This window comes from Drosophila nasuta, chromosome 2R (genome assembly GCF_023558535.2).
Source record: "Drosophila nasuta strain 15112-1781.00 chromosome 2R, ASM2355853v1, whole genome shotgun sequence".
NCBI classification, from domain to species: Eukaryota; Metazoa; Arthropoda; class Insecta; order Diptera; family Drosophilidae; genus Drosophila; species Drosophila nasuta.
This window is the reverse complement of record NC_083456.1, coordinates 30378956-30392600: the sequence shown is the minus strand read 5'-3', so window position 1 is coordinate 30392600 and position 13645 is coordinate 30378956.

Below are 13645 nucleotides of genomic sequence, written 5' to 3'. Positions count from 1 at the left end.
TTTTTATAATGTGTCAACTAAACTCTAGAAAAAACAAAATATAAACATTTACTAGCAATTTTTACACAATATGCTGAACTATGAACAAGTTCTTTTACATAGGCTATCATTTATATAAGAAATTTATAGAATACTCTATCTATGAAATCTATCTTCTGCATCAATCAAACAAATCAAATCAATTCCAAAACAAATTTCAAGCCAAGACACGATTGTTATGGTTTGTGTCTTGGCTAATCACTTACCGTGTGTTATTCGCTCTCGTCAATCTTAACTCGTATCTCAATTGGCAACAACTTGAAATGTCCGTTATCAAAAAAAAATGTGGGAATGTGTTTTGTTTTTGGCATTAAATATAGAAATACGATTGCAATTGTTTGCGTTAGAAATTATCAAAAGTGCAGTGAACCTTCATTTCCGATCGAAATCGAAATCAAAAGCGAAAACACAAAAACAGTAAAAAAATACTAGAATTGGATGTGAGTTTTGTAGTTTAGAGTGCCACGCCCCGTCTGGCACATGTTGTAGTTAAGCAGAGTTATTAACTAAATAATATATAAAATAAATTGGTGTGACATTATATATTTATATTTTAACAATAAACAAACAAACAATAGACAAGAATAAATGCATTTCAAAGAAAGTCAACTGGTTATGCAACTGGATTAACAAAGAAAGAAAGAAAAGAATATTCATATTATGAGCAATAGCGATTCTTTTGTGTGTGTAGAGTTAACTATTTGCAAATGTGTAACAAATAACAAATTGAATTGTTCAACAAGACAACAAAACAAACAAATGATATAGACAACAAATGATGATGATGAGTACTACTTATTTATATACATACATAACATAAAAACATGTATGTATGCTATGCAATTAACAAATTGATAAATACAATATACATACAACATATATAGATATATATACATAGATATATAGATATACTTATTAATAAATAAAAATGTGTTTAAAGGCAAAGGTTGCATTTCTTTCTGTCTTCCTTCCTTCCACTGTACAGTGAAACAGCATCGACGACGAGCAGACAAAAGCCAAAGCCAAGGCGCTTGTGGTTCCCATGCGTGATTTCAATCTGCACCAGCAACAACAACAACAACAGCAACAAGAGTAACAGCAACCATAGAGTGAAAAGGGCAATATAAAAAGGCTAAGGCAAAAGGCAACAACGGCAGAAAACTCGTAAGAATTTTAAAATGCACGATAATCGTTCAGTGATAGCTAAGCAAGCCGACAATGCCCCTGAACTGCTTGCTGCTGTCTTCTCCCTCTCCCTCTCTGTCTCTCTCGCTCTGCTGTTGCCGCCAACGCGCTGCTAACTGACAACGGTGCCTGGCTGCCACTTTAACCTGAGCCCTCCTCAGCTTCAGCCTCAGCCACGGTCTCAGAAAGGTCCAGGGAGCCAGTTTGGAAACAAGGTACGATGCGGCTGCCGATGCTGTGACTCTGGCTGTTGCTGTTGTTGTGACTCTGGCTGCTGCGATATCGCCGCGTTCGCGCGTTAAACACAAGCGCAACAATTTTTATTCTGTCAGCGAACGCGTGCCTGTATTTGTGTGGTCCCGGCCTCAAACTGGACTGTGCTCCTTCTCCTTTGCCATCTCCTTCTCCTTGCCCATCTCCATCCTTTGCCTGTCGCTTGCCTGCTGTTTTGCTGCTGCTGCCTGATGATCTTGCGTGGAGATCTCACGCGCATGCGCCCTGTTTGGTGCCCTTCTCTTCGGGGCATATTAGCTGGCAAATGCAATTTGCTTCCTCTGAGAGTATAAATAGTTTTTATGAGCGCAAAAGTGTTGCCATTTTTCATGTTGCGCTAAACGGGCCAAAGTCTTGACCAACTCTATTTATAGACCGGACAAGAGCCACACACACACACACACACACAAAACCCACAAAGCAGAGCAAGAGCATCAGCTTTGGCTTTAGCTTTGGCATCAGGGCTTTCATGTTCATGTTCTTCGGTTGTGTTTCGCACGCTGCACGCTACACGCATTTCCACTCGAAACTTGTTTCGCTCACAGTATCCTCGCCTCCTGCTTCCTCCTCTTTCTCCACCTCCACCAGCCCCGCCGTGATTTGTAACACGATACGTTTTGCCGCCGTCTTGTTGCAAAAGGGTGTGCGAGTATGTATTTTTGCGGGATACAAGACGAACTCTTCTCTGGCCATCTCTTCTAATGCATTTTTCTGCTCTTTTGCATCGCTGACTGTCGGACTCTCGGACTATGGCAGCAACAGCTCATTAGGCATTTTTAATTTGACAATGCGCGCAATTTATGTGGGAATTTCATGGCGCGCATTTTGAGTCATCGAAACGAAAGACTTAGGCAACGAACTTGCTCGAGCCGTGGCGTGCTAACTTTGTCTTAACGTTGCCTGCCTGCCTGCTGTGGCAAGGCGAAATCAATTTTCAATTTGCTCCACGTTGCAGCAGTCACAGCTCCAGGCTCTGCCAGAAGCATCCACAGCAGCCGTAGCAGCAGCAGATCAAAGCGAAAGGCAACAACGAAAGAAACCCAAAAAAAAAACACGAGACGAGAGAGAGAAAAAAATCTATTTAACTGGCACAGGCGTTGACGTTGACGTTGACTTTGGGCTTTGGCTTTGCCATCAACTTAACGAAGTGTTGCCGCCCTGCCCCGCCCCGCCTCGTAGCACAACTCGCAGCTCGCATTCCGTTTGCGGTTTTTGCGGCCAACGCTTCGTTGTGCCACGAGCGGCACATAACTAAAACAACAAAAGCGACACAGAGCATTTTTGTGAAATTGAAAACTTTAGAAAAATGGCAATTTTCTAAGTTCAACTCGAGGTATTGGGAGAGGGGAAGGGAAGTGGGAAAGAGGTGAGGTTGCCGGTCATCAACTTTCCATAATCGGCGCGCAGACAACAAACAACTTGAGAGAGAGAGCAAGAGAGAGAAAGAACTGATCGACCGCCCGCCTGCTGGGCAGACAACAACAAGAACAAGCGCCACTTTGCTGTCAATTCAAAATGATAATGCAAACAAATATTAACCCACTCCAAGTGGACGCATGTGGCTGCCGTCTCATGGCACTTTCTGACAGCCCAAGCGACACTCGACGTCGACGTTCGACGACGTTCGACGATGTCGATGTCCGTCTTGCGACGTCTCCAACTCCAAACTCCCAACATCGCATCGATTCGGTGTTGTGACTGTGGGAATGTGCCACAGACTCCACACACAAGCCAAGAAAGAGACAGAGCGAGAGAAAGAGAGAGAAAGAGCGGCTTAAATGCTGTTCCAGGCCATAATGACTTTTAATTTTTATGGCACTGGCTGCCGAGGATGCCGATGCCGATGCCGTTGTCGTTGTCGATGTCGTTGTCGTTGTGGTCGATGCTGCAACGCGGCGGCGCGAAGCTTAAGTCGCATATAATTCAAGTCCATCAACGCATGCGCTTCACTTGGCCACCGCTCTCGGTTCGCTCTCGGCACGCCATGATACACATTTAAATACTGTGCATGTTTGCCCATCGCCTCGCCATCGACATCGACATCGTCGCCGTCACCACTTGAGTGAGCGCGCATCCCATATGGAGGAGAGCTGTAGATGAATCTCAAGATGCAGAAAGATGCTTAAGAGCCCAACAAAGGCTCAGCGTTGTTTAATATTTTAAGTAAGTGCTGCTGCTGACGACCAACAGACCGTTCAGTCAGCTTCGCTTTACCTGTTGGTCCCCTTTCCCCTTTCCCTTCCTTCCTCACCACACTTCCTCCACCTGCTGTTAATATTTCAGCAAAAATATTTGTTTAACAATTGCGAAAATTAATACAGGAATCTCCACGAAACTTGCTAAAATCGCCAGCTATTAAATTTCTAGAAATTCCCATTTAAAATAGTTGTAAAATATCCATAAATATTAGTATGGAGAATTCCCCAAGATATTCCCAAAATATGCATAAAAATAGTTGTAAGAATTCCCCAATTATTTCGTCAGTGATAACTGCACACAAAATTATAATTAGCATTCATTAATCAAGCTTAAGCTTGTCAACTCGTGTCTGTGACGTTAACAGCGTATTAAATCCATTCCACATCTTAAAGAGCTGTCGCCTTTCGACTCTATTTCAATGTCTTATGTCATAGTCGCAATTTCTTTTCTTTTTTTTATCACTTGGCCGTTTCATTTTTAAGTAATTGAACGATATTTGATTTGCTCTTCGAGAACTACAATGACAAGGCATTAGCAAATGATTTAATGCTCGAAATAGCTCAAATACAATAATCATCAAAAGTGATTCACCGCATAATAAGTACCACATATGTGCTTTATCAATTCACATAATTGCGGATAGTAGCCGAAATTTATTTGATCAAATTTATCAGCGCTTTTTGCCAATTAATGTTACTCATTCACTTGACTGCGAGATAAACTAGTTTCAAGTTTTCTGTATTGTTCTAGAAGACTAAAGTCAAATAAACAGATTAGTAAATTTATTGTTTAGCACTATTTTCGGACACTATCAACATATGTTTATACCCGATATCCATAGGGTAGAAGGGTATTACTGGTAGAAGGAGACATTTGTGACCCCATAAAGTATATAGCCATGTCTGTCTGTCTGTCCGTCCATATGAACACTTAGATCTCAGAGAATATAAAAGATAGAGATGTAATTTTTCGGACAGTATTTGCTATGTTTTCACGTAGATCTAGTTTGTTTATAATTTTTGCCACGCCTACTTCTGCAAATCAATAAAAATCTAGTAACAAGCGTGATTTTAGGTAATATCTATAACCTTTATGACTTTGGTTGCGATCAGACAAATAAATAATTGAAGTTATTTAAGAAATACTTATACGGGGTCTTAGTTGCTTTGACTCACCATGGTATATTTTTAATGTAAGTTCAATATACCAAAAATATCATTTAGTATATTTTTGTAGGCATAGTATTTTGGTATCTTTTGGTTCGAATGAAGTTTTATATCAATATGACAAATATAGAATTTAGTATATTTTTTGTATTTTTGTGGTATAGTATTCTGGTAAATTTTAAAGTTAATACCGCATTGTTCTGGTTTGAATGAAGTACTAAATCAATATGGCACATATAGCCTTTGGTATATTTTTAGTATTTTTGTAGTATAGAAATTTGGTAAATTTAAAAGTTAATACCACACTGTTCTGCTTTGAATGAAGTACTAAATCAATATGGCAAATATAGCTTTTGGTATATTTTTAGTATTTTTGTAGTATAGAAATTTGGTAAATTTTAAAATGAATGTTTTGCTTTTATACACAATGGGTAACGGGTATCTCACAGTCGAGCACATTCAAATATATTTTCCTTACTTCTTCATTAACAATTTTAATACAAAAATGATTAGAATACATATTTAAAACTAATGTCACTCACTGATATAATATTCAACTTCTTTCAGCCTTTTTTTAGAAGACTTAAGAAAATGCACAGTTCATTAAATGATTATTTAGCATAATTTTGCGACTCAATAAAAATTTTACTACTATATTGACTAGAATAAATTTTTCATAAACCAAACTCAAAGCAAATATTTCTCATTAACAATTTTACTACAATAGTGATTAGAATAAAAATGTCTTAAACAAAAATCAAAGCTTCTATATTATGACTAGTTATTAAATTTTATTATAGTTAAAGTTGTATACTAAATTAGACAGGCTTAACTTTTATAGTCGGTAGAATCTTTTGACCATATTTCTTACAAAGTGTTCCGTAAATAGAATTTCATGCTAAACAATAGTAGACAAATTTCTTACATTATAAAAGAGATAAGTGTGTTTTGTACTATCAGCAAAAACTTTCCCAACGTGGGAGTCATTTTATAAATGGCTTCAGTTGGTTGACAACCAAGTCAATCTAATCACAGTGCTGTCTAAACGTATACGTCACTTTTGGTTATTGATACGCCTAGACTTGTGGTATGTGCATTCTCACGCAGAGATAATGTTAAGACGGTGATTTTTTGTTTACACTATATATAATTTGATGACATTGGTGCAATCAAAGCAACAAGGCACTTGAGATTACTATTTACGAAATGCGATTGTAAATTAATGAATCAGTGATCAAAAAGGAGGTAACTGCAGGTCGAATTTTTGAAGGCTGGGCGTTTGCAAAGAGCTGCAAATATTTGTGGTAAGTCATGCGACAACTGTTTGCCAAATACACGCCACATGAGGCCGCAATGTGTGTCTCTCTGTGCTCTATCGATTCCCCTCAGAAAGCAGTAAGTAATGCTTACTCACTGCTCAGCTTCCTTTTGGGTTGATCTTGGTTTCCTTTTTGGCTGCCGTTTAAACCGCATCGATCGCTGCCAGCTGATAGCACAATGGACTCGGTGCAACAATGATAACTATGCCGCTTACGACTTTTTGACTCTTTGTCTCTGTCTCTGTCTCTCCCTCTCTCTCTCTTTTTCTGTGTCTTGTGCCGGCCAGGATCAAAAGGCGCACAGTTGACAAATGTTTATACACGCACCACACAGACTGAGAACTGTGTCTCCGTCTCCTTCTCTGCGTCTGCGACCCTTTTCCTAAATGTTTATGTGTGTGTGCGTTTGTGTTTGCATTACATGCCCACTGCTGCTGCCCCTGACAGCCCCTTTGGACCATCGACCATTGGCCATTCACAGTGGCTGCTGTTGCATTGTTCTCGCCTTGTTGTGGTAGCGAATTCCTTGGAAAGCTGCGGTCGCATCCATTTGCCTAATTTCTAGGCACAATTCCCCAATGGCTGACGTTCACTTTCCGATTTCAGATTTCAGATTTATGTGAATTAAACAGTCTCTCACACTCCTGTTTCTCCTCTCTCTCCCTGTCCCTGGTAGCCGTAAATGTCAACATCCATTAGAGACCTTAAACCGTTATTGGCATTTGTCGCACGCTATGACGCCGCGCGCTGCGGCTTTTGATGGCCCTGCCTCAGTTCTCAGCTCTCAGCTCGACTCTCAACTCAACTCTCAGAGACAGACGGCAACAGTCACAACAATCCCAGGCAGCCACAGCACCAACAACAGCAACAGCAGTCACAGTCGCAGCATGATCGAGTGGATGCTTCTCGGAACTGGTACGAAATCTGTGTATTTGTTATTGCTGCCTTGTTGAACCTGTGCTCAGCTCCGCTGTGTGTGCATTTCATATATTTCTTTTTTTACCCTATCATATATGATATCTGTCTGTGTCTATACGTCTTTTATATCGACGCACGTGCGATCGAATCGATCGGTTAGCACAATAAATATTATTTAGTATTAGTCGTTTATTTCGCATATACACGATTACTAATTATTATTATATAGTATGGCCAATAGCGACGACCTTCACGGCATTTTGGGCGACAAAACCGGTACGCGTTATAGCCATTAGCTGTGAATTATGTGACAGCAGATGAACGCTTTAGCATCAGTTTGAGCTTCAGTTTCAGATTCAATTTCAACTTTCGGTTACGCTGCCAAACGTCAACTCACAACACACAAAGTTTGTGCAGTCAAAACAAAAGACTTTGGCAACAAACTTGCGCCCGCTGTCAAACAGCACAAAAACACAACAACAACAACACAAAGCTATAACCTAATGACGGCAAATCGAATAAACGTCAACCTAAAAGTTGTAACAATTCATAATTAGTAACAACGACAAATCAATGCCCTCATCATACTTACTTCAAATGCTTTTATATATTTGTTGAGTTGTAAAGGAAAAGCTATTAAAAATATATAAATAGAATATTTTCTCAATCCATTATTTGTATAGTTAAAATCACTCATCATCATACTTAGAGTTATAATTTACATGCTTTACTACAATTTGTATTATTTTTAAATGTTAGGTAAACAAAATAATAATAATCATAAAATGTAAATCATATATTTTGTATCATTCTATTTTTATTTTAGTTATTCAAAATTTCTAAATCTAGTGTTAATTTTATTTATATATAATCTTTCGAAATATATCTAAATATAACATTTTCTCAATCTATAATGTGGATAATTAAAATCTGTGCTCTCTTCGTACTTAACTAAGTTTAGAACGGGGAGTAAAAATTCGAAAGCCTTTATTTATTTGTTGAATACAAAATCGTTAAAAATATATATCATTAGAACGTTTTCGCAATCTATTATTGGTATAGTTAAAATGCCCTCATCATACTTAAAGCTATATTTGGAAACGGGGGTAAACTTTTAAAGACCATAAATTGCCATAAATTGTTGTAATCTTAAGTGGCAGCTATAACAATAATTATAAGATTAGACTAGCTTTTATATTTTCAATGTGGTAATTAAATGTTGTATGCCTTTTTAAATAGAATATTTGTGAATTTCAGAACTGTTTTATTGATTTATTTTATTACGTCGAATATTATTTAGTTTCTTTATACTTTCCTAATAACTTACAAGCATTCGTAAGATTTAAAAATATTTTATTAAAATATATATTTCATAGAAAGATAATTAGTTGTTTTTAATTATACCAAAGCATATAAAATATACATTTTGGAAAAATTTGATATATTATAAGAAAAGATTTTAATGCATAGATAATTTGCAGTTTAACATATTTGTAATAAATAGCGTTATACTAAAATATTTTAAAATATTTTACAATACATTTTAAAAATGTAACTATTATTATGCTTTGTTCATTTTATTTATATATTTTACCTTTTAAATAAATAAGTATAATATAAAATTTTTCTTTGATTGACATATTTATTAACTGCTTTATATAATTTATTACATTTTTCTATTTTCTATTTGTATTTAACATTGAATATAAGATTTACTTAAGCCAGTAATAATATTGTATATTTAATCAAATTATTAAAATGTAAGAAATATTTAAATTAGCTTAGATATAAATGAATAATCTAAATTACATGAAAGCTGTAGTCTTTAATATTAAATGTGTTATATGTTTTATTTAAATTGGTTAAAAAAAAAACAATAAATAATCAGAATTACATTAAATATGTAATACTTTCAATGGGGAAATGAAAATGGAGGCGTAAAAGTTAATAAAAAAATACTTTATTAACTAGCCAGCCAGCAGAAAATGTTGAAGCAGTAAAACGAAAAATAAAATAAAAGTAAAATCTATAGCGAGGGCTGGGAAAACCCGTGTGAGTTGTGTTGAGGTGGGAGATGGGAATGTGGCAAATCTATATTTCATTTGGGAGCAAGTCTTGGCTCATAATCATGATGCCCCGACCCGGCCTGGCACATTGAATGGCCAACGAGAGAAATACAAGTTTCATATCGAATTTTTATGATCGAAAACAACAACAACAACAAAACTAAAGAGAGAAAAAAAAGAAAAGAACAAATCAAAAAACGTAGTCAGGCCGGGCCAGAGTAAGGCAGTGAGTAAGCCAATGAATGCCATGGCGTTGGTGGGAATGGGCATGGGAATGCTTATGGGAAGCTGTGCTGAGAAGTAGACGGAGGAGCTAGAGGGGGTAGAGGTGGAGGTGGAGGTAGAGCGAGGCAGCCAGCAGCCATGTTAACAACTTCCATTAAAAGAAATTAAAAGCAGACAACGCCGTTGGATGCGAACGCAGAGCATCAGCTTCAGTCTCAGCCTCAGTCTTAGCCTCAGTTTCAACTTCAACTCGAGTCTTGGGCAGAAAATGGCGTTCCATTGGCGTCTTTAGCTCAGCTCTTGGTCTGGCGCTGTTCCAACCTTTTTTTTTGAGTTAGTGTGTCTTCTTTCTTTTTCCTTTTCCAATCGCAACAATGCAGCGATGTTTTGGCCTAAGCATTTCCGGTTTTCTATTGGAATTTAGAAGCAGCAGCCGAAGAAGTATCTTGAGCTGCAGTCGAAGCTTGGATGTTTGCCGCCAAAGAGTGTATTACACACCAAACATTAAAAGTCAATTTCAGTTTATAACTTACATTAAAACGGCTGCCCATTAATATTAACATAAATCTATGCTCAAATCTAATTATAAACTAATCTCAAGCTTTTTATCTCTCTCGCTTCACTCGTAAAGAGAACCGACTAAAAAACGAAGGCAGCAGCAAAACATTTTTGCTTTTTGTTTTCTGTATTCTGTATTTTCGGGTAACTTGGTAAAATGAACGATCGCAAAAACGCGATCAACATTATTAACTGGAAGAGTCGAGAGACCGAGAGTTGAAGTTGAAGTCGGAGTCGGAGTTCGGGGCTGCCATTTATTCATGCTCATTAAGTTTTTGGCATCGTTCGTTCGCCTTGTCTCCCCGATGGATGATGGTTCACGGCGTGTTCATTCACAAATGAGCGCCTTAAGCAGCTCCGCCCCACACACACACACACACACACACACAGACACAGACACAGGCAATTTATGTGGCAGGCACATACATAGATACAACAGCAGCAGCCAGAGATACAAAGATACATAGCGAGAGAGAGCGCAACTCGCTCCAACTTTGAGGCTGCTTCTGCTTGCTGCTGGCTCAGCTTCTTTAGCTGCCTCTGCTTCTCTCGCTCTTGCTCTCCACTCTTTCTCTCTCTCTCCCTCTCTCTCTGTCTGTCGTTGCTCGGCTTCTTCATCTTAAATTTCGGTTCCGTGTATCTTGTTGATGGCGTTTTGCTTTTGCCTTATATCTTTGCCGCCGACTATTGAATATATATTTCTTTTTTTTTTCTCTTCTCTTCTCTTCTCTTGTTGTAGTCTTCTTTGTATTTGGTTTTTTATTCCTCATTGTGAAATTATGCTATGCTTTGCATTTGCATTATGCGCGCCTGCCACAGTCTCAACTGAGCTGAGCTGAGCTGATTAGAAACCGTTACAATGTAGCTGTAACTGCTGACTTTGCTCTTGCCACATATTGTTGCAGGTGCACTTTGAGACTCTAACTAAAACTAAAGCCAAAGCTTTTAGCGCCAAACACTCTAGACTCATTCTAGTTGAATTTGTTTTTGCAGTTAAAATCGCCCGCTGATCGCATAGTCTCAAGCGCTCTGTCAATTGATTGAGCAAACAACGCAAGCGTGTTCGCGCTTACTAAATATACTCATAAGTGCCAATGTCAACACAACACTGAGAGAATGTGAGTGTGTGGGGGTGAAGTGACTTTGTCTCTTTGAGTCAGTCGAGCGTTGAGCGAGACAATTCTGGTGCCACATTTGTGACCTTTTGTTTGCCAATTTGTTAACAGTATCAAAAGTTGCAAATCTTTTGAGTGCAACTGATCCGCAAACGACATTTCTATATTCTTTTTATACCCGCTAGACATAGTATAGAAGAGTATTATAGCTTTGCGCTGCCAGGAAATGTATGTAACAGGCAGAAAGAGTTATCTTCTGGGATCGAAGATCGAAGATCGAAGAAGTTTATATGTATGTCTGTACGATCGATATAGCCATGTCTGCCTGTTCGTCTGTCCGTATAAACACCTAGAACTGAGAGCCTAGAAGAGATAGAGATATTATTGCTTTTTGATAGCACTTATTACTTTTGCAGTGTAAAATTTGCACACCCATCAAGTATCCTGAATTTGGATGCGATCCGATGTTTGTACAAGTAATTTAAGATGTACTTTTGTATGGCAAAAAAACGCCTACAGAAAGAGGGTCTTAGCTATTGATAATGGCTGATAGTCTGGAATTCCATGTATAGTATTCCACGGTATATTTTGAATGAAGTAGTTTGTCAATATACCAAATATAACAATCGGTACATTTTTGAACTCCTAGATATATTTTAATGTAGTAGTATATTAATATACCGAATATATACTTTGATATATTTTAGTACCCTATGGTATATTTTGAATGTTGTAATATATAAATATACCAAATACTACATTCGGTATATTTTAGTATTTTTGTGGTATATTAATTTGGTATACTTTAATAATAATACCGCACTGTTTCGCTCCTTGGTATATTTTGAATGAAGTAGTATATTAATATACCGAATATATACTTTGATATATTTTAGTACTCTATGGTATATTTTGAATGTTGTACTATATAAATATACCAAATACTATATTCGGTATATTTTAGTATCTTTGTGGTATATTAATTTGGTATACTTTAATAATTATACCGCACTGTTTCGCTCCTTGATATATTTTAATGTAGTAGTATATTAATATACCAAATATAGACATCGGTATATTTTAGTACCCAATGGTATATTTTGAATGTAGTACTATATAAATATACCAAATACTACAGTCGGTATATTTTAGTATTTTTGTGGTATATTAATTTGGTATACTTTAAGAATAATACCGCTCTTGTTTCGCTCTTGTTCCAAATGTGCAGCGGGTATCTCACAGTCGAGCACACTCAAATTCTTCTTAGCCTTTTCTTCTTCTTACTTGTTTTCTTGCGACTTTCTTTTTTTTTGCAGTATTTACTCTTGTGTGCTATCTGGCGATTACTTTTATCGTGTCCAACACACTTTGTTTATGTTATGCTTGATATCAGCTCTGTCGCCAAACGGAACTTCACACTTTTGCGCACTTTCATTCCAGCTAATACTACATATAGTATGTTTATAATGAGGCAGCATTTAGTGGCGTGGAAATTATATTAATCGCCATATCAAACATCCTGCGGCTCAGCGTATCTAATCTGAGCGATATTCTACTACTTCCTGCAGTCGAGTTGCACAATAGCTGAATCAACGTTTGATTTACGACTTGCAAAACAGGCGAATTATTTTATGGCGGGGGAAATAAATAAAGTTCAAGTTCGTTTCATTGTGTTTTCCCCATCCCCCTTGCCACACTCGAAAGATCGATTAATTTATTTGCTCAAATTATAGCAAAGGAATTTACTGTAATAAATCGAACGAACAAAAATAGAAAAATCATCTAATTGAAGCATACTTGACTCATAGTATAAAGTATAAAGCACTTCTTTGAGCAATCAAACTCATTGAGGGGAGAAGATTATTTACATAGCTAGCATAGCTTAGAGTTCCAAGAAAATATCTGGGAAAACAATTTTTGACCCCTTAATGTACTTAAATGTTTGGCAAGTATCAACAACAACATTTTTTCAATCCGTCTGTCTGTCTGACCGCGTGTATCAATGACTAGATCTTAAAGGCAAGAAGAGTTAGAACTGTCAAATTTGGCAGTAATATTCTTATAATGACTAAGCAGCTGATGAATAGATTTTAATTACTACCACGCCCCTTACGCCCTCTTAAATTGCTAAGTAGTGAAATTACTTTGGACTGTGAATATTGTGATCTCTGAAAAAGTATTATTGGCTTTTTAATATTACTTTTTGCATCGAATTTGATTGCTATTAGCTATAATATTAATTTTACAAATTATTTTATATCTAATATTGAACAAAAAATAAATTGGTTGCCAGGTAACTTTAAGTCGTGCACACTCCAGTGTTTACTCAGAGACTAGAGCTGTATTTTGGCTAAGATTGAACTGCTTTGAACTAGGCTTAAAGAGGTTTCCTCTAGTAAATGGCGCTACGAGACGACTACGAGATCATGCCACCTTTTGTTGCCGCTGCCGCTGCCGCCAACGGAAGTTGCTGTTCGTTTGAATGAAGCCAAAAGCGGGAAGCGGGCAGCAAGAAAGAAAATGGTGTAATGACAAAGTGAGCAGCTTTTTGTATAGTATACACAATATACACCACAAGTACT